Source organism: Mesocricetus auratus, unplaced genomic scaffold (assembly GCF_017639785.1).
Source record: "Mesocricetus auratus isolate SY011 unplaced genomic scaffold, BCM_Maur_2.0 Super-Scaffold_4256, whole genome shotgun sequence".
NCBI lineage: Eukaryota > Metazoa > Chordata > Mammalia > Rodentia > Cricetidae > Mesocricetus > Mesocricetus auratus.
In genome coordinates, this window is record NW_024429182.1 from 35,067,275 (window position 1) to 35,091,707 (window position 24,433).

Here is a 24,433-nt window from a genome sequence, read left to right on the forward strand (position 1 = left end):
GTTACATATTTTGTTTGACCTTCCTTAATTACTAAATATTTGGAGTATTTTTCACTTTGCAACATTTTGACAGGATGCTTTGTGTAATTCCCCATTAATTTCCTATAAGTAAATTCCAAGAGGTGGGTGAGAAGAAAAGAAAAGAAAAGAAAAGAAAAGAAAAGAAAAGAAAAAAGACAGCCTGCTCATATCCTACAACTATGTATAGAATTGTGTTGTTCTTCAGAAACCAAAAACACGGGAGGGAATTCTGAGTTCCATCCCCAATTTTATGGCTTTGCATATGATGAACATATCTGCCAAAGAGCATATCAAAAATCTCTCTGCTGGGCTGGAAAGATGGCTCAGAGGTTAAGAGCATTGGCTGCTCTTCCAGAGGTCCTGAGTTCAATTCCCAGCAACCACATGGTGGCTCACAACCATCTGTAATGAGATCTGGTGCCCTCTTCTGGCCTGCAGGCATACATGAAGTGCTGTATACATAATAAATAAAATCTTTTAAAAAATCTCTCTGCAAAGTAGCAAATGTGCTCTCAGTGGGTTTGAATCTTATATGACGTTAGAGCTGCTCCACACCGGCTTCTGTGTTTACTCTTCACTCTCTGCTCAGAGCAGTCTCTATCTTTAAGCTCAGTTACTGTATGCACACAACAGACACCGAGGAAAAATTAACAGAAAACATCCAGTTTCTCACCCTGAGTCACCCAGAGTGCCCTCACTACCCACTGCTGTATCCCCAGCTTGTCATGTACCAATCAGGCAGACCAAAACGTGAGGCAGGAGCACATCTTCATCAAAAACATAGTTGGACTCAAGGAACCTTCTAGAACTGCCTCTTAACACCTCCAAACAAATGCTAGCAAGCCACAGGTGAAGTTCTGGCACTGATGAGCTGTCATGTCAGAATCTCAACATAGGTTACATGCATAAAAGAAGTAATTTTAAAAGTTTCAAGCCATAAAATTAAAGATTCCCTGTTTTAAAAAAATGAAAAGGACAAGGAATGTAAGGGAAAATATTACATATTAACATACATACTTATCTCAGAAATGGCCTTATAGTTGAGCAAACGCATCCCCAAAGCAAAGACATGAGTATCAGAGGCAATGCTGGGTGAGTAGAAACCCCCCTGGGTCACTGAAGCAGCTCCGGAGAACAGGATACGTCCAAATTCTTGTCTGTGTACATGAGGACACTTGGTGAAGTGTAACACAGAGTCACAAGCTAGTTAGAAGTGTGGTCTGGTTTTGTTTCGAAAAGTAAAGGGGACGGTTCAAAATCCCAGGCCACCCCTAGGATGGAGCAGGAAGGGGACCTTATCTCACTTCCTCATTATCTTGTCCCTCTGGCCCACATTCCTGTCCTCACAGCCCCGAGGAATCAGTGCTGGGAATTTCACTCCTAATTCTTTGCAGGGACAGGCACACTAAAGCCCTTTGCTGTACCAGGAGCCCCCCCCATCTCAACTAATCACAACCATCCTCAAAACTGGGGGCCACACATGCCACCCTAACTCAGGGAAGGGACAACAGCACCCAGAGTCAGAGTTGGGTGAGGCACCCACTTCCTGATGACTTGCTACTCTCGCTGTGTCACACAGGCTTGGGGTCCGATGGTGCCTGCATCCTTCAGAACAGATTGGAAACCATGGTTTGGGGCTGACACCTCAGAACTACTCAACCTTGGCCCCACATCAAATTGTCAGAAGGGTGTTTTAAACAGATCTTTACAACACTTCTCCTTGGACTGTACCGGCATCGCTATGAAAATCGCTCCCCACCCTACCAACTGGGGGGAGTGTGGGTGGGAGCTGATGTCCGGTCCGATGCTTCATCTCTGCTACGTGTGTCTGTGAGCCGGAAGAGGAAACCGAGCTGTTCGGTACTTACTTAGTATTCACTGCTCTGAGGAAACAAGATAAGCCAGAACACTTAGCTCCAGCACTCAGTGCTTGGGCACTTGGACGACCCAGCTATCTATGGATGCTTCCCCTCAAGACCCTTCCTTGAGTCAAACCGCACTATGTTTTCTTTTGTTTAAAGAAAACTAAAGCTGTATTTTCAAAATGAAAGTGGATGGACACTGACCAAAAGAACTAGTTTTCTATCGTTTTCCCTAGTTTTGAGACCTGAGTGGTTCCAAAGATAAGAACAGAGGCTTGTCTGTATCTCATGGAAAAGCAGAGAAAGGAACCATAAAGTGGTAGTATTTTTTTTGTTTTGTTTTGTTTTATAAGACAGGGTTTCTCTGTATTGTTGTGGAGGCTGTCGGTCCAGCCTGGCCTCGAACTCACAGAGATCTGCCTGTCTCTGCCTCCCGAGTGCTGGGATTAAAGGCGTGCGCCACCACTGCCCAGCTAAGTGGTAGTATTTTTAAACTTACTGTTGATTTCCCATCTTGTCACCTCATAACAGAGCATACCAGTATGCCAGGAAGTGCTGGAAAATGGCTATAGCATCACAGCACATCTCACCTGGAGCTGAGCCTGGCGCCCATCACAGATTTTGACCTTGAATTCACTATGTAGGCCAGACAGGCCCTGTATTTGTGACCCTTTGGTGTCAGCCTCTTGAGTGCTAGGATTACAGGTATGCAACACCATACCCACTTTCAGGACCTAATTCTTGAATTCTTACATGTTTCAGAATAAAATGTAACTCCTTTTTACCCACTTTAACCAAAGGAATGGTGCTTTGTCAAAACCACACAAATCTGAACGACCACATTGATTCCAAAGCTGGTGCTTGGTTTAAGCATCTCTCCAGGAGACAGCATAGTTTATCTTCAGGCCCACAAGGCCAGAGTCCCCTCTACTCCACTTCCCTGTTCCACAGGCTGAGTGGTAGCACCATGGGCTCTCCATGCGGAATAACCAGGGGGCGGGGTGGAAACAGATATGTGCTACACCGTGATGAGCACACCCCACACTAGCATGTACCTGTTCTCAGAGGAAAAGCCAATCAAAGGTGGTTAGTACACTGAGGCTAAAAAATTCTTTGTGGGCTGGGAAGATGGCTGAGAGACTACGAGTACTGAATTCTCTTCCTGAAGACCCGAGATGGCATCCTAGCACCCGAACGGTGGCTCACAATTGCCTATAACTCCACTCCCAGGGGATCTGATGCTGCTTTCCGACCTCCTCTTGCACCAGAAATTCATGTAGTATACACACGTACACAGATCAAAACCACCCAACACAAAATACAAAAGTAATAAAAAAATTTTAAAGTCATTTGTCTTGACTGGAATTCTAACGGGAGAAGAGAGAGCACTGGACTGACATTTTGGGAGGACAAACAAACAAGACCATACACTTCAAAACGAATGAAAAGGCAAAACCTAATCTTTTTCTACAGAAGCAGCATGGAAAGAGTTAATTAATACAGAAAGTTATAATACAGCAAAGGATAGACTTTAACACAACGCCAAGTGATCAAAAAGATATTTGAAGGTTGCTATAATGCAAACCTTATTAAAATGCATATATATGGATATCTGTGGATATAAAATGCATATATATGGATATCTATGGATATATAATACATATATCCCAGAGATCTCATTCACACATACAAATGCATACCAAAAACATCTGATTATGATTTCAAAGGAAGATGGATGAGACAGAGAAATGTCATCCTCCTACCTGATGCCCCAACACATTTTCAGATCAAAACCTTTATCTTGAAATATACAAAATCAACAAATTACATTTTTTTTATTTTAAGCCATAAGATCTTTTCAAATCAGGACCTAAGCAGGCACTTGAAAATGGACTTCCTTGTGTTGTCTGTGTGTTTCTAAACAGGCTTTCTTCTTACAAAAAGGTTACTCTGCTTCTTACAAAAACATGTTGACATATTTAATACAAAAAAACTATAAAGTAGGAGGAGGAGAGAGATAGAGATAGTCATAAACAGGCATTAACAAAACACTTGCAGACCTCTAAAGATACCCTCCCATCACCTTGGCATGAGCTTCTCAGGCACCAATTTTTTTCCATCTATAGAGCTCAAAGATGTGGGGAAGTCAGGGGACAGGCACGTGTTTACTGTGAAGAACTCACAGCCAAGTATCTCAAAAGTTAAATATCTCATGCTACCATTCCTTGTCTAGCTTGTACTATTGTCCCTCAAGGATGGAGAATCTTATCAGCAAATTCAGAGAAATGCCAACTATCCCTCAGTGCTGGAGGCTGAGTGCAAACAGGAACCTGGAGTTCTGGGTAGGGCATCCTCAAAAGTAAGTCCTTCTCCTACGAACATTAGCAAAATCAGCAACCGGTTCAAAACCAGACCTGCCAAATGCTTTCCAACTTTTATTTGCTCAAGTGTAAATCAATTTAGAGAAATTGCTGCATAGACAACTCCTCTTTCTAAGGTGAGGGGGAGAGGGGAAAAGGGTCTTTGCAGGGAACCTTCAGAATGCTGTCTCTCCCACTGACTTGGTAAAGCCTGCAGTGACTTAACTACAGAGTTTTCTGAAGACCAGTTTATTCCGGGACCCTTCCTGCTCTCAGATACAGAGGCTGTGAGTTGGGAGACACAGAGGGATGAGAAGTAAAAACCCAAGTGCTGGTGCATCAGAGTGCACTGGGTATATTCACTGAGAAATCCAAGCCAGGAGCTATCAGAGAGCATCAAATCCCCAAGGAAAAAGCAAAACAGGCTCAGACAGAAGTCAGATTAATGGTTCCTAGATCGGGCATGTGATGGCAAGGCTAGGAGGGAATGGTTCATAACTGCCAATCAGTTTTCTTTTTGGAATGACAGAAACATTCAAACATTGCTTGTGGTGATGGCTGTAGGACTAAGTAACATTAGCACATGTTAACAAATGGGTGTACTTCCTGTGTGGTGAATTATACTTCAATTAAACTTCAATAATATTATCCAAATTAAAATTTAGTGTGTGGAAGATGGCTCAGTGGATGAAAGCATTTGTCCAGCAAGTGTGAAGACGAGTCCAAATCCCCAGAACCCACATAAAGCCAAGCACACTCACATCCATGTTTAATCCCAGTGTCTTATTACTCCTGTAGTGGGACGGGAGGGGATGCAGGAAAGTCTTGGTGGCAGCTAGCCTGGGATGTATGTATCAGCAAACAAGAAAGACAACAAGGGGTGGGGTGGGGAGAAAGCCCCAACACCTGCCATACAAGTGCTGTGGCAGCACACGTACCCATATTCACACGCAGAGGTGTAAAACCAAAACAACCAACCACAAAAATGTCTGCATTTCCCTGATCTGTAAGATCAGAAAGCTGGTAGGGAAAGGTAAGATTTGATGAGAGGGTATGAGAAAAAATCAGAGAGTCCAGATGCTGTAAGATGACACAAGGTCCTTAACTACAAGGTCAGGTGCCTAGAGTTTCTTTGGACCCACAATAACTGGAATAGCATCCTGACTTCTGCAGGCTGCTCCACCTATGCGTGGTCTGCAGCAGCACAAGGGGTCTCATTAAGCATAGTACAGAGGCTACAGACAACCCTAAGAGGCTGCAAGCTGTTCCCCTTTACTTCTAATGATGCATCTGATAAGGATTACACACAGGAAACAATTACACAAAAGACTTTCATTTGTTTATCTGATAAAGACAGCGCACATGCTCAGACAGCATCTAAATATGTGGTCTGCATGGCCGTGTGTATCTCCTGGCATTAATTAGCACTTCCCATAGGGATTCTGGTTTTCCTCAGCTGAATTTTCCACCATCACTGGGCTAGCTCTTCAGGCTGCGAGCATCACTCACTGGTGGTGAAAGGAAACTGGTTTGGGCTCTTGGCAACATCTGCCACACACTGACATCAAAATTTGGCACTCCGCTTTACAGCTTAATTAACACTCAGACAGGCATGTAAAGATGCTGATGTGGGTCCACAAACAGAGTTTCCTTTCGGATGGACAGTCAGGATGAGAACGAGAGCGAGGGCCTTCAGCTTCACAGGGCACACAGATGGCGAACAGGGTTTTTGAGCGCCTCTCTCAGAAATGGGTTTTCTTCTAAAAGGGAACCGCACACACCGAGGTTGGGAGGCTGCTGGGCTCAGAACACCTCTGTCTACCCCCATCCCAAATTCAAATGATGAGGCTTAACTCCTAAGGCAATGGTTCTAGGAGCAGAGCTTGGGCTGGGGAGATAGCTCAGCTTGGAGTGGGTAAGAGCATTTGCTTGCACAAGCTTGAGAGCATGAGTTCAGATCCCCAGCATCTGCACAAACAGCCAGGCATGGCCTAGTGTAATCTGGAACCTATTGGTGAGGGGCAGACACAGGCAAATCAGTGGGGCTTGCTGGCCAGCCAGGCTAGCTGAAAACCCGCACGCTCCAGGGTTACATTGAGAGACCCTGCCTCAAGAGAATAAAGCCCCAGCCAGGGCGTGGTAGTACACAGGAGGCAAAAGCAGGCAGGCGGGTTACACAGAGAAATCCTGTCTCAAAAAAAGCAAACAAAGAAGAGAGACAGAGAGAAGAGTATAAAGCTCTGAGGGAGAGACAAAGAATGTTGGTCTCTGCACGCATGTGCATGCATGAGCTTGTATGCATGCACACCCATGAACACATGCACGCACACATGCAAGGACACACGCATGTATGAACAAAAACACACACACACACACCTAGCTCCTGTGTTTCTTGGAGGTCAGTTTTGAGGGATATGTGCTATGAATAGAATCAGTGCCCTTTAAAAAAAAAAAAGGCTTCTGGATCCAGGATCCAGGTCAGCCTATGTGTTCTTTTAGCATGTGAAAACATAGACAACACTGTCCACCCATGAGGAGGAGGCCCTCACCACATACTGAACTCCTGGGACCTTGATGTTGGATGCCCATGCCTCCGGAACTTGAGCTTAGGCTATTTAAGTGATCCCACCTCCGGCATTCTGTTACAGCAGCCCTGGCTATGACAGAAACCTCACACGGAGCCTGAGGCACTTCCAGGAGGCACATGGCTGCTGCCCTGCTCAGGAAATCATCCAACATCAAATCTTCAAGTGGAAGAAAGTGGGCTCTTGACAACCATTACTGCCAGTGACATGGATGAGAAGACTTAAGGGATATTTAAGGGAAACAGGATGGAGTACAATGCCAGACAGTCAAACAGCAGCTTTGAAGAAATGCTGGATAAAGCAACTGTTTAGCATCCAAGTTGGGGGAGGGAAGGGAGTGTGTTTTGGGAGTGTTTTAATCAGACTGCCACAGGAATGAGACTTCCATGATACCTGATTCTTCCTCCATGTATTACGTAAAATCATTCCAAGTCATTCGCTTTTTAAAAGGTGGAATGCCTTAAAACTCATGAAGAAAGTTAAATATGCTGAAAACAATGTGTTTGCTCAAGCTGCAGGTAAAAGGTATAAACTGCTCCCAAGTGGTGAGCATCACCGAATGTCCCTTTTGGGAGGTCAAAGGAGGCAGTGCCAGTATCCACATTGATTTGGGGATCAGAGGAATTGACAGGAAGAGAGAATTAGGAAGAACTAAGTCCTTCTTCCACAGAAGTCAAACTTAACAAGATTACGAAGGAAAACATTAAGACACTTCAAAGGGAAGGTAGCCTGGCATGGGCCCAGAGCCTGGGAATAAAGAACCAACAGAGCCCTTGCCAAGTACCCAGCCTCTGACAGACGGGACACACTGGGATGCCTCACGCAGCTGGTGCCAAAATGTAACTTTAGCCTCCATGCCCAGGAGGAAACAGATTCGTCAGAAACCTTCTTCATAGGCTTCCCTTCAACAAAACTGGATTAGCCTTGGCTCAGCACGCATCCCAGATACCTTCTTCAAGGGCCAGACGGTGACCAGGCCTGAAAGGGCTCAGGCTGGAGTCAGCAGGTGGGAGGGGCTGGTTCAGACGAGCCTTCAGCTGGGCAGGCTGTATGGACACCCCAGTGGGGCAGGAAGGCGGTGGAGCAGAGGGCCTGTCCAGGGAACTCACTGCCCATTGCGGCCATGGTGGCGTCAGTCCTGTTTGCAGAGCCTCTGGCCCAGGTGGTGGGTCTGTCTGCAGCCTCATGCTGCCATGCTGGACTGGCCGCAGAATTCCGGATGGAGATGGTAGCATTTTGTTTGTTTGCTTTACTAGCCCTGCAACAAAATCCTTGGAGCTGGAAGATTCTATGAGGTGAAGGACCCTGAATGTATGGAGACGGTCAAGAAATTGATTCAAAGCTTCAGTTATTAAGGAGTAGGCTGAGGAAGAACCACACAGTACGTTTCTTAGGTAAGCAAGTCAATCTGTCTCTGTGACTGCTCTGTTTACACCTTAGTGGTTATCTTTGCCAAAACATGCTTCAGATTTCAGTGTCTCCAATAGTTACTGATAGTATGTAAGCTAGGACACTGAATGGCTTGCACCTGAATAAGATCTGAATACTTCTGCAGCTGCTCTGTCACCAAGGAGAACCAGTCTGGGGACCCAGGAGCCTGAGGCCCCATGGTGATGAAAAGAAGGAAACAATACCAGCCCAAGTATCTGACATTACTGAGCCAACTGAATCCATCAACTCCAAGATCTGCTTTCCAAAAAATATTTACTTTCTTAATGCTTAAGTATGTCTTGATTTAAGAATTCATTTTAAAATGTATACCTAATAAAAGGTATCCCACATGAGTACCTACTATGAGGGTATCTGAAAAGTACCTAGCTAAAATCTCCCAAATATATATCAATTTGTGCTTGAGAACATACATGCATGTGTGTATGTGTGTTGAAACTAGGGCCTCTTGCAAGCTAAGGGGGCAACTTAATCTTCACTTCAAGCTACATACCATCCTGTTCAAAAATGTTTGTTTTGAGACAGGGTCTCGCTAAGTTGCCAAGGCTGGCCTTAAACCCTAGCTAGCCCTGACCCTCCCTGTAGTTCAGGGAGGCTTGAACTTCTGCTTCAGCTCCCTAGCTGAGGTTACAGTCCTGTACCAACAGGCCTGGCTAGCATCCAACACTTAACCTAAAGAGATGTGTACTCATTCCTGGGCTGTTTCTTGACAGAGCGTCTCAAGTGTGGTCCCCAGAGAAAGCTGTGCTTTTGTGACCAGACAACTTACTAGCACCAGTTCCCAGGCCTCACCCCAGACTTAGTGACTCAGAAATCCTTGGGTGTAGGGACCAGCAAACTGTTTGAATAAGTACATTGGAGGTTTTGCCATTTAAGAACCTCTGCTGCTTAAGCCACCAGGTTCCATTCATCATTAGTCACAACCAAATAAACGTTGAACCATGCAAAATGGGCTATACAAGGGCCACCCAGCCCTCTAGTCCCTAAGCCAAGTATTGTCACAGATGAAAGGCCAGGAAAGAACACCCGACAGCGCCCGCCCGCACAAAAGCTTCCCCATCGTCACCGTGAGTGCATAACGAGGCTATCAGGGAGTGTCTGAAAGAAGAAGAAACCCTGGGAACAGTGAACCTGAGAAAAGATACAGACGTTTTCCTGACACTGCTGATAATTAGGCAACTGGTGGTAAAAAGTGAAACAAAGACAGAATCGTCAAAAACCCGGGGGGGCTGGGCACGGCCAGACTCGAATATAACTGGACAGAAAATATTCCTGGGATGGTGAGAGGCAAGGTGACTGTGAGAAAATACCATGATATATGCATCCTGACTTAAAAAATTTGAAGGAGAAAGTAAACAATAATAATACACTACTCCCACAAGGCACCGGGGCCTGAAGATAGGACCCACGGAGGGCAGCAAGAGCTGAGCATTGTGGGAACACAGCTGTGAGTGGCTGGAGAGATGGCTCAGTGGTTAAGAGGGCATGCATACTGCTCTCTCAGGCAACCTACGCTTGGATCCGGGAACCCACGCTGGGTGGTTCAGCTATAGGAGATCTGACACCTCTGGCCTCAATGTCTCCCTCTCCTTCTCCCTCCCCTTCTCCCTCTCCCTCTCCCTCTTCCTCCATTGCTCCCTCCCTCTCCTAGCAATGTGTACTCAGTGATGGGAACTGAGCCTCTCTGACTGCTGAAATATTGGCATGGGTTCTACGGGAAGTGGAGAAATGAGATGTTACCCATGCAGACAAGGAAGGAAGGTGGATTTAGTCATCAAAGCTTATACAATCAGATATGCTTACCCGAAACAGTTTGAGTACAAAGCTTGGAAATTTTGAGATTATTCCATAGCTCTGTAGAGGAAGGGCTTGTATATGGAGCCCTCGGCAGCACTCTCAGAACACACCCCTATTCCTAGGGAGCAGACTGGGCCCTTCCCCCAGACTACCTGACAGTTGTTTGAAATGATGCCTGAGTCAACACGCTTTCTGAATTGTTAGCTATCCAGTGTGTACTAGCTCTGATGTGTATCCACTTGTCAGAAATAATCAGCTACGCAACAATATTAAGGGGGTTAAATACCTTGTGCCCCCTAAAAGTTAAGGGCTGGGGCCAGTAGTTAAAGGGCTTGCCACCCAAGTGCAGGGCTATTTTGGAACGCAGAACCCATGTGCCTGTAATTCCCGTCTCAAAAGGTGGAGATGGGCTTGCCCAGAGCAAGCTGTGAGGTGAGACCAGACATGGCATGAGCTCTGGGTCTGATTAACAGAATGAGTAAGGTGGGAAAATGGCGGAGAACCATCCCAGCAGCAACCTTGGGTCTCCATGATCATGTGCACACATCGTGCGCTTATACACACTCAAACACACATATGCACATACCACACACATGGAAATGGGAAAGGGGGGGGGGAAATTGTTTACTTTTCTTCACTCACTAATAAGGGATTCTGAATGGAAAGGGACCACACGCATCCTATTCTAAGGACTAGTCTAGGCTCAAAGGGGCTATGACTAGGATGTGTGAACATTGCCGTCTTAACACCTCAGAAGAGGGCTGCACAAACACAGTCAAGGTCTGTGGCTCTCTGAAAAGTACATAAGAACATAAAAGATTTACAAGTAAGTGCTGAAGGACCGTACGTGTGACTGGAGAGGCTAGAGAGATAGTTAAGAGCACTGGCTGCTCTTCCAGAGGTCCCAGGTTCAATTCCCAGCACCCACGTGGTGGCTCACACCATCTAACTACAGGTCCATGGGATCTAATAAACTCTCTGGCCTCTGTGGCCACCAGACACACCTGTAGTGCACAGGTATACATGAAGGCAAAACGCCCATGCACGAAAAATTAAAAAAGATAACATAAACTAAACTGGCAAGGGGTAGCAGTGTGGAATAGGCCCTGAAGCCTTTGTTTTCTACCTTTGTTTCACTGAGGATGGTGCCCATCTAACCTTATTCTCCTTGCCAGTGACTGGTACAGGAAAGGCCATGTGACTCAGTTCTAGCGTATTCCCGTGGGCCATCTTCCATAGCTCTAAAGGGGGCACACGACGCTAGGTCAGGATGCCACGCTGTTTCTATGTAATCTGAGGGTGTGCTGGCATGAGCGGGGCAGGAGAGTGCAGTGGCTGGGACAACTTGGGCGGCTGATGGCAGCACTGTGCCAATACTCAATTAACCTTAAAGACGTTCTTCCTGGATTTAATATAAAGCAGACACTCTGAGTCAAGATTTTTCTTGGTCTCTTATTTGCACCTGGTACACAATCAAACAACAAGACTAAGATGAATCAGAAGATTTCTCAAGAGCCTGTACTGCCAGGCCCCAGAATGCGGATAGTTTGCTATGGGCAAGACTTCATCATGAGGATTCTTATGTTGGTAGAAACTTGGATGGGATAGAGAAGGGCTCCTGCCTGAAGTCTATGAAATATTTTATTCCACCACCCTCTTATAGGGTTCCAGAAGTGTGCCAACAGAGACAGACCCAGCATGGAATATCCTAAGACAAGGGAGAGGACTAGCCTGCCTCTGCTTAAAACCCATTTCCAACTACTCCCTTAGATGAGGCACCCAGGCACTCTCCTGGGGAGGCTCAATTACAGACCCTCAGAGTAGACCATTCCGTTCACAAAGAGGCAGTCAAAAGGCAGCTAAGGAATTAATTCCCAAAGCTCATCCCAGAGGAAGGCTTTGCCCTGTACCTTGGGGCTGCTAAACCTACGCAAGGAAGCTCTGAGAAAAAAAAAAAGCTCTAAGCTGTTGCATTCTGCAGAGCATCCATCTGCACCAGTTACAGTAAATGAAATAAGTAATTATCTTCTCCATGCTCCCAGTAATTACCTTCTCCAGCCAGTTTTTAAAATAGTTTCTATTAACTTTCCTTTTGAGAAGAACAATACAATTACCACACCATCCCATCCCTTCCTTTAACCTTGTCTCTTAGAGCCCCAAGGTAAAGGCCAATTATCAAGACAAATAAAGCACCTCATCCCAAAGAGCAAAATCTCAGAGCACAGAACTCAGTAATTTGTTTTCGAGTAAGAAACCCTGGAAAAGCTGGTGGCTACTGGCACTATAGCACAAACCCTGCTAGACATTCACTTCTGCTCCTACAACTCGACCAATATCTCCTCATACACTAAGAGTCAAAGTTCACCTCCATCATTCAAGTTTCACTGAGTGGTTATACAGGCCAGGTTCCACTGAGTGGTTACACAGGCTAGGCATAGTGTTCATTCTAGGGAGAGGGGGTTGACAGCAAGGCTGGGTACGCGTGGAGGGAAGAGAGCTGGAAGTCATCATGACACACCTGTATTGTACTTCGTCCAGCAGAGAGCTCAGACCTACAGAGGTGCAGAAAGACGGAGGATGACCCAAATAAGGATGTCGACAGAGGAAGAGAGGACACCCGGCCGTCAGGGAGTCTTAGAAATGAGTAAGTTGGCCCTGGAGGGAAGGAAGCAGGCTCTTCCAAGAGGGCAGGGGCAGAGCCCACAGGATGGGGTGTGTATGAAGTTGTGGGAAATCAGATATCCAAGCGTGGATGACTAAGGCTGTGTGTGCCAAGCTAAGGAATTTGCCTTGTATTTTGAAACCAATGAGGAGCTGGGGGCGGGGGGGGGGGGGGTCACTAAAAGACACCTGGGCTCGGTTAGTCTTCTGGAATTGCTGTTCTGGACTGGCACAAAGGAAAGGACTCAACTAGAGGGAGAGAAGCAAGAAAGCCCTCAGCTGTTCCAGCGGAGGAGTGGGGAATGGAAGCAGAAGTCGGGGTGGGTAACTGCGCCCCAGAGTGTACATGCTGGCTCTCAAGACAGGAAAGCAATCTCGAATCATGGGGTGGCATCCCCGGGAACTCCCTGGTCCAGCTGCCTGCCCAGAACAGAAGCCTCACAAATGCTGAGTGCTGGACTGTGGGTTACAGAACTTGAATAGATAATTCTGTTTGCGGGGCACATACTGCACTGCGTGTTTAATCCATCACCAACTTGCAAGCTCATGGTCTTTATCTCGAAGGCAAAGGAACAGACACAATCTGTGGATGCATTTGATGCAAAGCAGAAATAACAGCAATACACGCACCTCCAACTGCTTATACAGTGACTCGTCCCCCACCAGCCAGGAAAGTCCTCGCTGTGCCCTTTGTTTATCTTCCAACAAGCAAAGTTTGACCAAGCTCTCTACAGCCTCTCTCACTCTGGACCTGACTGAGTTCATGCTTTGGATTACTGCCTTTTATTCCTATTATTCTCTTTGCTCCTAACAGGAGTGGCCAGACTCCATCATGGATGAGGTAATACATGCAGAGCCTGGTCAAGCATGCGACATACAGAGGCCCTGGGAAGACAGGTCACTACTGTGGCTATGTGAAAGCCACACCCTCAGCCACTCACTGGGAACTCCATTAGTCTCTTTACCTCTTTCATAGGCACGGGGATGTCCCTGACATGTTTGTACCACAGACATGTAGTAGTACAACCTAGAGCATGGACTCCAGGGGTTAGAGGGAATCGGGTAACATTTGTCATTTATATTTGCTTCTGAGAAAGATAACTTTGTCTCAAGACATGTGTTTGGATATTTATAATCTGTTTGGACAGGAGGAGCAATAGTTAAGTTACTGAATCAGAAAATGTCACAGCTTTCCGCAATTCAGCCGAGCAGATGGCAAATGACTATTTTTACAGCTTGTTTCTCCATTACATGCAGAAATATTTATTAACATTGTATTTCTGTTGCATGTGTGCAACCATCAGGAAGACAAGGCAGGCAGCTGTCCCAGAGGTGGGGGAAGGGTACGGGAGTGGGAGCAAGCTTGGGCTGCTTTTACTAGGCAAGCAAGCCAAGCCTGAGCATATGGGAGGGAGCCAGGGTATCTGCTCATCCCTGTGACAGAAAGAAAGTGCCATGTCAGGAAAACTCATATGCAGGGTTAGGAGCAGACATCCTCCCATGTAATCTGAGATCATAAAATACACATTATTTTATGTGTCACTGAGAAAGGAAAAACATTCAAGATGGGGAGTTGAGCAAGGCAACCCTCCACTGGTCCACCTAGGGCCACCAAACGTCACCAAGAAATCAACTCTCTATAGAAACAAGGATGACAAGGAGATGTATCTCAGTGTGGGAACTAGAAACTGGGCAGACCAAGAGGAGTCTTCTTTGAGGACCTGTCCTGTAGGTCCTGTCCTGTCCTGTAGGTGGCCAATGGCCCTAGGGCCGGGAATCTATAACATTGGCTCTGGTTTCTCAGCACTCCTGGTAACCAGCAGAAGCCAAGGATGTAGAGACAGATCTGCGACAAGTGGACAGACAATGTGCATCTAGGAGCAGAGACACATGAAGGCAGCTATGTCCAGTGTAAGACCCAACTTGAGAGTTATTCAGAGTCTACAGCTAAGAACAAAGTCAGGAAGAGGCCAACACAGAAACCAAGGTCCAAAGGCGGAAGGGGAACCAGCAGGTGGCCCACTGACGGGAACGGACCTGAGGAGGGATCTACAGCGAAACCTTGCAGTTTCTGCCCTTCCCTCTGATTGTCTAACTTCAAGTCAGGAGACAAGGGCTCTCTGCTTTAGCTCTCTCGAACAATAAAGGGGGAAAATGTTCTCTAGGATCAGGGAGGAAATGTAACAAACAACTGTTTAAAATATTTTGTCTATTTAAGACAATACCATGTCGGGAAAACTGTGCTTGCTATAATTGATGAAAGATGTCTGAATACTCCTTATAGATTTTGTGGTTTATTTTTAGTTAGCATGGAACAAACAAGTAAATAAACTCTTGCTAAGTAACCAAGCACATATTGCTGACATGGGCCTCAACCCTGTTTGGACCCAAATTCTTCAGGAGGCTTAGTTATTACTTATTGCTAAAAATAGAAAGAGAGAGAAAAAAAAACAAATCCATCAATCCAGGACAGGATGTGGAGTCCTCAATCCCCACACATCTACTCCCAGCCACGACACCACCACCAAAGTAGAATGATATCATTTTTTTCCCTTAACAGCTAGACCTCAGCCGATGATCCACAATGGGGCCAGACAGGATGGAAGAGACCAAATCCAAACCAGGACTATTCCAAACTGGGAAAAGATCCTCGGCAGCGGCATCTGGGCTCTCGGAGACCAGACCAGCATCAGGGTCTCCTAGACTATGTGGAGGTACCTATCAGGAAAGCTTATTAACAAGGAGAAAAAGAAGGTCCTGTCCATGGCACAGAGTAGACAGACAGGGAGAAAGGTGTTTGGGGCAGGGATCTAAGGCGAATGCATCTACGTCAAACCCCGCTGGTCCTGAGTATACTGAAGGGAGGCATGTTTAGGGAGATGAGCCGGCAGGGAGACAGCCCATGAAGGCGCTGCCTGCCTCGGTGCAGACTTGACCACGGCATTAAGAGCAGACAGGCATACTAAGGAATTGTCTTCTTTAGTGCATGGGGGTCTAGGAACAGTGAACGGTGCTGTTCACTCTCTGCTGTCCATCACCCTATGGGGCTGGGAATAAAGGATGCTAAGGAACTAAGAAATAAAACATAAAAGAGCAACTAAAGACAAAAGGAGATGAAGGAGAAGTTGGAAAGCAAAGACATTGAGAAATCCTGGTATCTACTCAGAATATAAGAAATGTAAAGGAACATGGGTCGGGGAGGGCATGGTGGGGCAAGTCTGAGACACTAGCATTCAGAAGGCTGGGGTAGAAAGATGGGGAGGTCTGGGGAAGAGGGAGGGAGGGAGGGGGAGATACTGAGAGAGACAGAGAGATAAGATCAGGCAATGTCCTGCTCTAATTTACTCTATACTGTATAAGATTTTTGCGAGAGAGAGAGAGAGAGAGAGAGAGAGAGAGAGAGAGAGAGAGAGAGAGAGAGAGAGAGAGAGAGAGAGAGAGAGTGTGTGTGTGTGTGTGTATGTCCATCTATCCGTCTGTCTGTGCATAAGTGAGACAAAGCAGTGTCAGATCCTTTGGAACTGAAGTTAGAGGCAGCTGTGAGCAACTCCATGTGGGTGCTGGAACTGACTCTCATCTTCTCCAAGAAGAGCAAGCATTTAACCATGGAGTCACCTTCCCAGCCCCTCCATATTGTATAACACAGAGGTTATTCAGGCTGTCTTGTCCCTAGAGATGAGATTTTGGAGGACACATTTGGCTCCATGTTTAATGCAAATGCAGGTAAATTGTGTCCCTTGGTGGACACACGAACAGTTCCATCTGTGTGGCACCGCCCGGGCTAACAGAATTACTCCCAAAAGTAAACAGGAGAAAAAAATAATGCTCTCTACATTTATCCTAGAAAATTGGGATTGAGTCAGGAAACCCAGACCTGAGAACGCACTGAACACGGCAGAGTGAGGAAGGGGTACAACGCCCTCACCTGGACGGCCACCCTGTGTGTACCAGGTGATCAACAGGCAGGCCCTGGCCTCCTGGAGTTCCGGGATATGATGAGGTCTGTTGAACTGTAGTCCGTGCATCTGTCTGGACCTGTGGCCCATCCGTTCACCTGCCCCAGCCCTGCCCTTTGCCTCTAGTCTCCACAGTCCCACACCTCGCTTCTTCGGCTCAGCTCTGACTGAGTGTCCTGATGCAGCCACAGCATCCGCAGGCTGTCTCCAGCAGCTCACTCGCCCTCACACTCTTCCTGCAATGTACTCTAACGCGGTGGCTCTCAACCGTCCAATGCCGCGGCCCTTTAATACAGCTCCTCCTGTTGTGGGGACCCCAACCATAACAGTATTGTTGTTGTTATGTCATGACTGTAATTTTGTTACTATTGTGAATTATAATGTAAATATGTGATATGTAGGCTATCACATATATGTGATTGCTGGGAAAGGATCACCCCATCACAAGGGGGTTGAGACCCATAAGCTGAGAACCACTTCTCTAATGAATGATTTTAACTTTTTTTTTTTTTTTTTTTGGACAGGGTTTTTTCTATGTAGCCTTCCTTGGCTGGCTTCAAACTCATAGAGATCAACCTACCTCTGCCTCCTGAGTCATTTTTGGTTTTTTTTGGGGGGGGGGGAGTTGTTTTTGTTTTGTTTTGAGACAGGGTTTCTCTGTAGGTTTGGAGCCTGTCCTGGAACTCACTCTGTAGACCAGGCTGACCTCAAACTCACAGAGATCCACCTGCTTCTGCCTCCCAAGTGCTGGGATTAAAGGTGTGCTCCACCGCTGCCCAGCATCATTTTAGCCCTTTTAAAAAAGAGATTTATTTTTATTTTATGTGTATGAGTGTCTGCCTGTACGTATGTATTGCACCATGTGCTTGCAGTGTCCATGGCAGAAGAGGGTATTGATCCACTGAAACCAGAGTTACAAAAGGATGTTGAGTCACTATGCATGACGGGATTCAAACCTAATTCTCTGAGTTACATTAAGTCAGTACTCTTAAGCCCTGACATCTCTCCGGCCATTTTAAAGCACAGGCCCCATTGGTCGAAGAGGCTTGAAGCTTCTTTTTGTTCATTTTATTCTAAACCTCTGTCTGAGTGACTCTGTGGAGGCAGCTTCAGTAAGCAAACACAGCAGGGCAGTACCTCAGACAAAACACCAATTTGAAGAGTGATTCTTTTTTTCTTTAAGTGACCTTGAGTCTGGGGATTTTCCAAACATCCCCTTGCATAAAAATGAACGTAGAAAAGTAAAACTTTAAACAACGGACAACTATCAGAAGACTCAGCCCACAAGTTTCCAGTAGATTCAAAGGAAAGGCAGAAAAACAAAAGCTCTGAGCCCAGGTTGGTTCAGGCCCACACGGGTTTCTGGGAAACCAGGAAACACAGTTTGCTTCACTTCGAAAAGGCTGACAGCCAGCGTTTTTGTTGGACTTGAGTTCTTAAAGATGTAAATGTTTCCTATTCCTAGATTTTGGCTCAAAGCTCAAGTAGCACTCCTTACAGGGACCAGCTTGATAAGAACTTAGGAAATGAATGGACAATTACGTCTCAACAAATCTTCCCAGCAGTCTTTTCCTCCATGCAGAAGTGTAGAGGGCTGGAGGGGTGTGGGGTGGGGGATGGAGTAGGGGTAGGATTTACAGATTCCTCTGAGAGACTGGACAGTATTTGCCTTTCTGAATCTGGCTTGTGTCACATACTACAACAGCCTCCAAGTTCACATTGTTCCAAATGGCAGAATTTTCTTCATCTTTATTACTGTGTGTGTGTATGTATGCGTATGTGTGTGTCTGTGTCTGTGTGTGTATGTATGCGTATGTGTGTGTCTGTGTCTGTGTGTGTCTGTGTGTGTCTGTGTGTGTCTGTGTGTATGTGTGTGTCTGTGTGCGTATGTGTGTATGTGTGTGTCTGTGTCTGTGTGTGTATGTGTGTATGTGTGTGTCTGTGTCTGTGTGTGTATGTGTGTATGTGTGTGTCTGTGTGTGTATGTGTGTGTGTGTGTCTGTGTCTGTGTGTGTATGTGTGTATGTGTGTGTCTGTGTCTGTGTGTGTATGTGTGTATGTGTGTGTCTGTGTCTGTGTGTGTATGTGTGTATGTGTGTATCTGTGTGTGTATGTGTGTGTGTGTCTGTGTGTGTGTGTCTGTGTGTGTATGTATGTATGTGTGTGTCTGTGTGTGTGTGTATGTATGTGTATGTGTGTATGTGTGTGTGTCTGTGTGTGTATGTGTGTATGTGTGTGTCTGTGTCTGTGTGTGTATGTGTGTGTATGTGTCTGTGTGTGTCTGTGTCTGTGTGTGTATGTATGTATGTGTGTATCTGTGTGTGTATGTGTGTATGTGTGTGTGTCTGTGTCTGTGTGTGTATGTGTGTGTGTGCATGTGTGTATGTGTGTGTCTGTGTCTGTGTGTGTATGTGTGTATGTGTGTGTATGTATGTGTATGTGTGTGTCTGTGTATGTATGTGTGTATGTCTGTGTCTGTGTGTGTATGTGTGTGTCTGTGTGTGTGTGTATGTGTGTGTGTGTCTGTGTCTGTGTGTGTATGTGTGTATGTGTGTGTCTGTGTCTGTGTGTGTATGTATGTGTGTGTGTGTGTCTGTGTCTGTATGTGCATGTGTGTATGTGTCTGTGTGTGTATGTGTGTCTGTGTGTGTATGTATGTGCATGTGTGTGTGTATGTGTGTGTCTGTGTGTGTGTATGTATGTGCATGTGTGTGTGTGTGTCTGTATGTGTATGTGTGTATGTGTGTGTGTATGTGTGTATGTATGTGTGTGTATGTGTATGTGTGTATGTGTGTGTATGTATGTGCATGTGTGTATGTGTGTATGTGTGTCTGTGTCTGTGTGCGTATGTTGTTTGATGGACACCTTAGCTGATCCCATATATTAGCTATTTATGAATACTTATACATTAATTTTGATCCTATTTATGAATACTTATACATTAATTTTGATCCTATTTATGAATACTTATACATTAATTTTGATCCTATTTATGAATACTTATACATTAATTTTGATCCTATTTATGAATACTTATACATTAATTTTGATCCTATTTATGAATACTTATACATTAATTTTGATCCTATTTATGAATACTTATACATTAATTTTGATCCTATTTATGAATACTTATACATTAATTTTGATCCTAGGGGTACAAATATGTCTTCAGTCTTCAGATAGACAGGTAAAAGGAAGACTGCTGCATCCTATGGTGGTTCTAAATTTGAGGGGCATGTTCATACTGTTACCATAGTGACCACATTAACTTCCATAACCCCTAATAGCAAGTATGCAATAGTTCTTTTTTTCCAAATCTTCACTAAAACATTTTAATTTTTTAGTCATCAGAATGAGTAAAACTTTAAGGTGGTTTTGATTTGCATTTCCCAGAAGCCAATGTTGTTAAACATGTTTTCACACACCTAACACTCTTTGTCCTCTGTACTGTCCCATAGAAAACACCCTCTTTCTAAGAATACATGTCTTTCATCCATGTACATGGGGCAAGATAGGTGTACTGGATAGGTGTTCATGTCGACTTGATACAAGCTAAAGTCATCCAAGAGGAGGGAACCTCAATTAAGAAAACACCTCCATATGATCAGGCTGTAAGCAAGCCTGTTGGACATTTTCTTGATGATTGATGGGGGAGGGCCCAGCCCATTGTGGATGGTGCTGTCCCTGGGCTGGTGGTCCTAGGTTCTCTAAGAAAGCAAGCAGTCTGGCCGAGAAGTAGTGGTGCATGTCTTTAATCACTGCACTCAGGAAGCAGGGGCAGGTGGATCTCAGTGGTTTACAGAGTGAGTCCCAAGACAGCCAAAGCTGTTACACAGAGAAACCTTGTCTTGAGAGAAGAAAAGAAAGAAAGCAGGCTGAGCACATCATGAGATCATGAGGAACAAGCGAGCAGGCAGCATTCCTCTGTGGCCTCTGCATCTGCTCCTGCCTCCAGGTTCCTGACCTGTTGGAGTTCCTGTCCTGACTTTCATCAATAAGCCCCTTTCTCCCCAACTTGCATTTTGGCCATGGTGTTTCTGCCACACCCAGAACAGAACCCCATAACAGAGTCCAAGGAGAACAGGAACATGAGACAAACACTGGCTTCTTAGTACTCCAAGAGGAGTTGTCTTAGAGACAAAACAATTGTAGTCATTGGTTCTAGATAAATTTCATGAGGATTCCTGTATTCCTTGCCTAGCCCAAATGGTTCTAGTCCTTGTCTTCTCTCCATCACTTATCTCCATGACACAAAGGAGCAATAAAAACTATAAAAGCAGTCCGTACCATGGAAGACTCTCATCATATATGCTTAAATGAGGGTTGAAAAAATTAATATAAGCATTTCCCTCTCCTCCCCTCCTTCCTTCCGAAGAGGCATTAGCAATGCTTGAGATTCCTAGGACAAAGCAATGTCACTGACAGAGCATCTGGAAATCTTTGTGTCCCCTGCTAGGGCAACACCCCCCCTACTAGGGCGGTCAGCAGGAAGACACCACAGTTGACAGGGGGTGTTTGAGGAGCAAACACTGTGGTGCTGACAGTACTGGCGGGGTTTGCTCAAGGCCATGAGGGCAGCCGTGCCAGATGAGAACACGGATGAACTGACTCCTGGCCGTTGGGAAAGGCTTTTTCTTCACTAATTCTCACTTGTAGCAATGACGACTTGAGAATGTCTACACTTAGCCAGTCCAGTGAATTTGACTATGACTCAAGGGCACACCTCCAGGCCTTCTTCACACTCGTTTCACTATATAGTCAGCAATGAGTCATAAAGCCCACATTCAATGACAGACTTCTGACAGAGCTACGGCAGGCAAGCAACTTGGATCATTAATCTCTCTTTGACTGTAGTCGCCAACTACTGAGATGCTAACATTACCTTATAGCTGTGAGGTGTTCTGTGACCTAAATAAGATGAAGCCCCAAAGTAAAAGTTTTTACTCAATAGGATAGGATCCCCCAGAGGGCTGGTGGGTTTGAGGCAAGGAACGCTGAAAACAGAGAGTAAGTCCTTTTTACTCCTGAAGCATGTTGGGTAGGTTGGCCTTTAATTGCAGCGTTGCAGATGAGATGGGAAACTTGACTCAAATGCTATGCTCTGGATGATCAAATGCTGACTAGCTTCCAGGCAAACGGAGTACTCTCGTCACAGGAAAGTGCTGGCTAGGTCCATACTGTATGCAGACGCCCGCAACCACAGCACTTAGGAGGCTGAGGCAGGAGCCTCATGAGATTTGAAACTTGCCCGGCTTATACAGCAAAACCTTGCCTACCCTCTTCCTGAAAAAGTATCATTTCTTATTTCAGCAAACCTTATATTTCTGAATTTTCTTCTACCCAGTGTTTAACTTCAAAAAGTTATTATCAATGGCCTGGAGATAGCTCAGTAGCCAGGCTCACAATTATTCAGCGGGGTCACAGCTCTGGGTTCAATTTACTATACATACACAGAAAAGTTAACTACTGTTTTGGTTTTTCTTCCAAAGAATCACTTGCTGAACACATCAGTCCACAAAAATTAGGTTTTGACTGAGAGACAGTTTAAGAGTTAATGGCCCATTTCTAAGACGTGATAGGAATTCAACTGGTGTTGTTGGTGGATGACACTGGGCACTGGGTAATAGAAAAGAAGACCATCTTAGATACCAGTGTGCCTTGGTTGGCCTGGACCTAAATTAGACAACTGATAACACAACAATAGGACCTAAGCCAGAGAACGGTAACTGAAGTTAAACAACAACTTTCTCTCTCTCTCTCTCTCTCTCTCTCTCTCTCTCTCTCTCTCTCTCTCTCTCTCTCTCTCTCTCTCTCTCTCCCTCCCCCCCCGTCCCCCCTCCCTCCGTAGTCTCAGGCATTTGAAAACGTACTGTTCCCCCACTCCCCAGTTGGTGGCGCTGTTCTAAGGCGGTTTAGGAGATAAGGCTTTGCTGGAGAAAGTGTGTTACTGGGAGCAAAATTAGAGATTAAAAGCCTCTTGCCATTTCTGGTTTGGTTCCTTTCCTTGTGGCTCAAGATCATGAACTCTCACCTTCCAGCTCCCACTGTCATGTCTGCCTCTTGCTCCCCACCATAATGAAGCCTTCTCGAAGGAACCAAATAAACCCTGTCTTCTGTTTTGTTTTGTTTCTCTGTGTAGACTTGGCTGTCCTGGAACTTGCTCTGTAGATCAGGCTGGCCTCGAGCTTACAGAGAACCATCCTGAGTGCTAGGATAAAAGGCATATGCCACCATGCCTGGCTTAAACTCTGTCTTCTGTTTATTGCTTGTTTTTGTCTTGTTTTATCACAGCAATAGACTAAAATGCATCACCCAAGGAAAAGTCTGCCTTGTGTATCTTAAATTTATATAAAATTCTCAATATTCTAATGTTTCTAGATTTTAATATAGGGGTAATTTTTATGTGAAGCCCTTAAAAATGATAGCGAGGCTGGCGGGAGAAATCTATCCACGCATTCACATGTTGAAGGTAAAATTACTTACAGATCATCATGTGCTCTTATCCCTTGCTGAATGCTGGAAAGCTACCAAGATTATCTATCTGGTGGCTCATTTCATTCTAAAAGAGTGGAAGATTCCAGACTGATGTCAGCTCTTTGTGTAAACATTTAAACAGTCTCAAGATGTAAAGCCATCTTTACTTAAAAATAACTTCTTCCTGATAAATATTTTGACTGGGAGGCAACAGATCTGGAATGGAGAACACAGTTCATTTTTTTCTCAATGAATTGTGCACTCTATTCTTGGGAATTCAGTTGTTTGTCCAACAAAAGTGGAATTCCGAGGGTGGTGTCGGAAGTGGTCTTCAGGAAGGTGCCTCTCTGTGCAGGGTGGGCTGTATCAGGAGTAGGTGCCCACACTTACTTCTCTGACAGCTACCTACAATCAGCTTGGTGTCCAGGGCGGTCCTCTAACTGTGTTGACTGTCAGCAACCAGAATTCACTCCATCCTCCACTCCACCCACACCCTCCTACTAGAAGACGTTCCACTCTACAAACATGTGTTTTCATCTTTATGAAAGCAGCTAGTCTAAGTGGAGCCTGCTCCTGTGAGAAACATGAACAGGGAGAGAACAACAGAAGAATGTTTCCAAATGAGACTGGATACCTGCCCTGACCCAGCCTGCCGATCTGAGCCTGTGCCAAGGGTGATAGGCACAGGTGGCTGCTTCCTGGCCTTAACTTACAGTGGGAGAAACATGCTTCATGAGTAGTTTTTCCCATCAGCCCATTTTTGCATGCACCCCCCCCCATAGCTAGATGGAACAAGAGCGTCTGGCTCCTTATCACCACCGAGTAGCTTTAAGGGTGGTGCTGGCTCTGCCTGCCAGGCTGGCTTCCAGGATAAACAGAGCTAAGCTTCAGGGTCCCCCACTTCTTTGAACAGAGATAAAAGATAATTATTTCTCAGACAAAGCAGATATACCCACATGAATAAGAGCTGACATTTTTGAGAAAATAAAGGAAATGAAAGCCAGGACACTAGATGCTGGCCGCGCCTTGTTCTTTCCCCTCTAGCCTCTGGGTCCCATACATCTTCAGGAGACAAAAGAAATGCCTGGACTGGAACACTGCAGAATATAAACTTGGTAAGAGAATGGAGACAGTCCTTAAAGATGACTTAAATAGGTCATACATTATGTTATGAAGTGTTAGGAATGCCACGTGCCAATCCAAGAGGAAAGCTTAAGGGCAAGCATGGAGCCAACCTTGCTCTTTCGCCCCTAGTCAGGACTAGA

The 24,433-nt window shown here is 45.4% G+C and overlaps 1 protein-coding gene and 1 long non-coding RNA gene across 6 annotated transcripts in view; one reads left to right on the forward strand and one right to left on the reverse strand.

The window, feature by feature from the left end:
* Kank1 (KN motif and ankyrin repeat domains 1) overlaps positions 1-24,433 on the reverse strand; it is a 201,437-nt gene that overhangs the window by 76,309 nt on the left and 100,695 nt on the right. The window lies entirely within an intron of this gene.
* LOC121140495 lies at positions 7,701-17,017 on the forward strand. Of its 2 annotated transcripts, none has more exons than XR_005877357.1 (5): positions 7,701-7,834; positions 8,085-8,222; positions 12,613-12,718; positions 15,296-15,449; positions 16,580-17,017. It is a non-coding gene; the product is annotated as an uncharacterized LOC121140495 (long non-coding RNA). The 2 variants fall into 2 exon arrangements; XR_005877358.1 differs by having other exon boundaries at positions 12,616-12,718.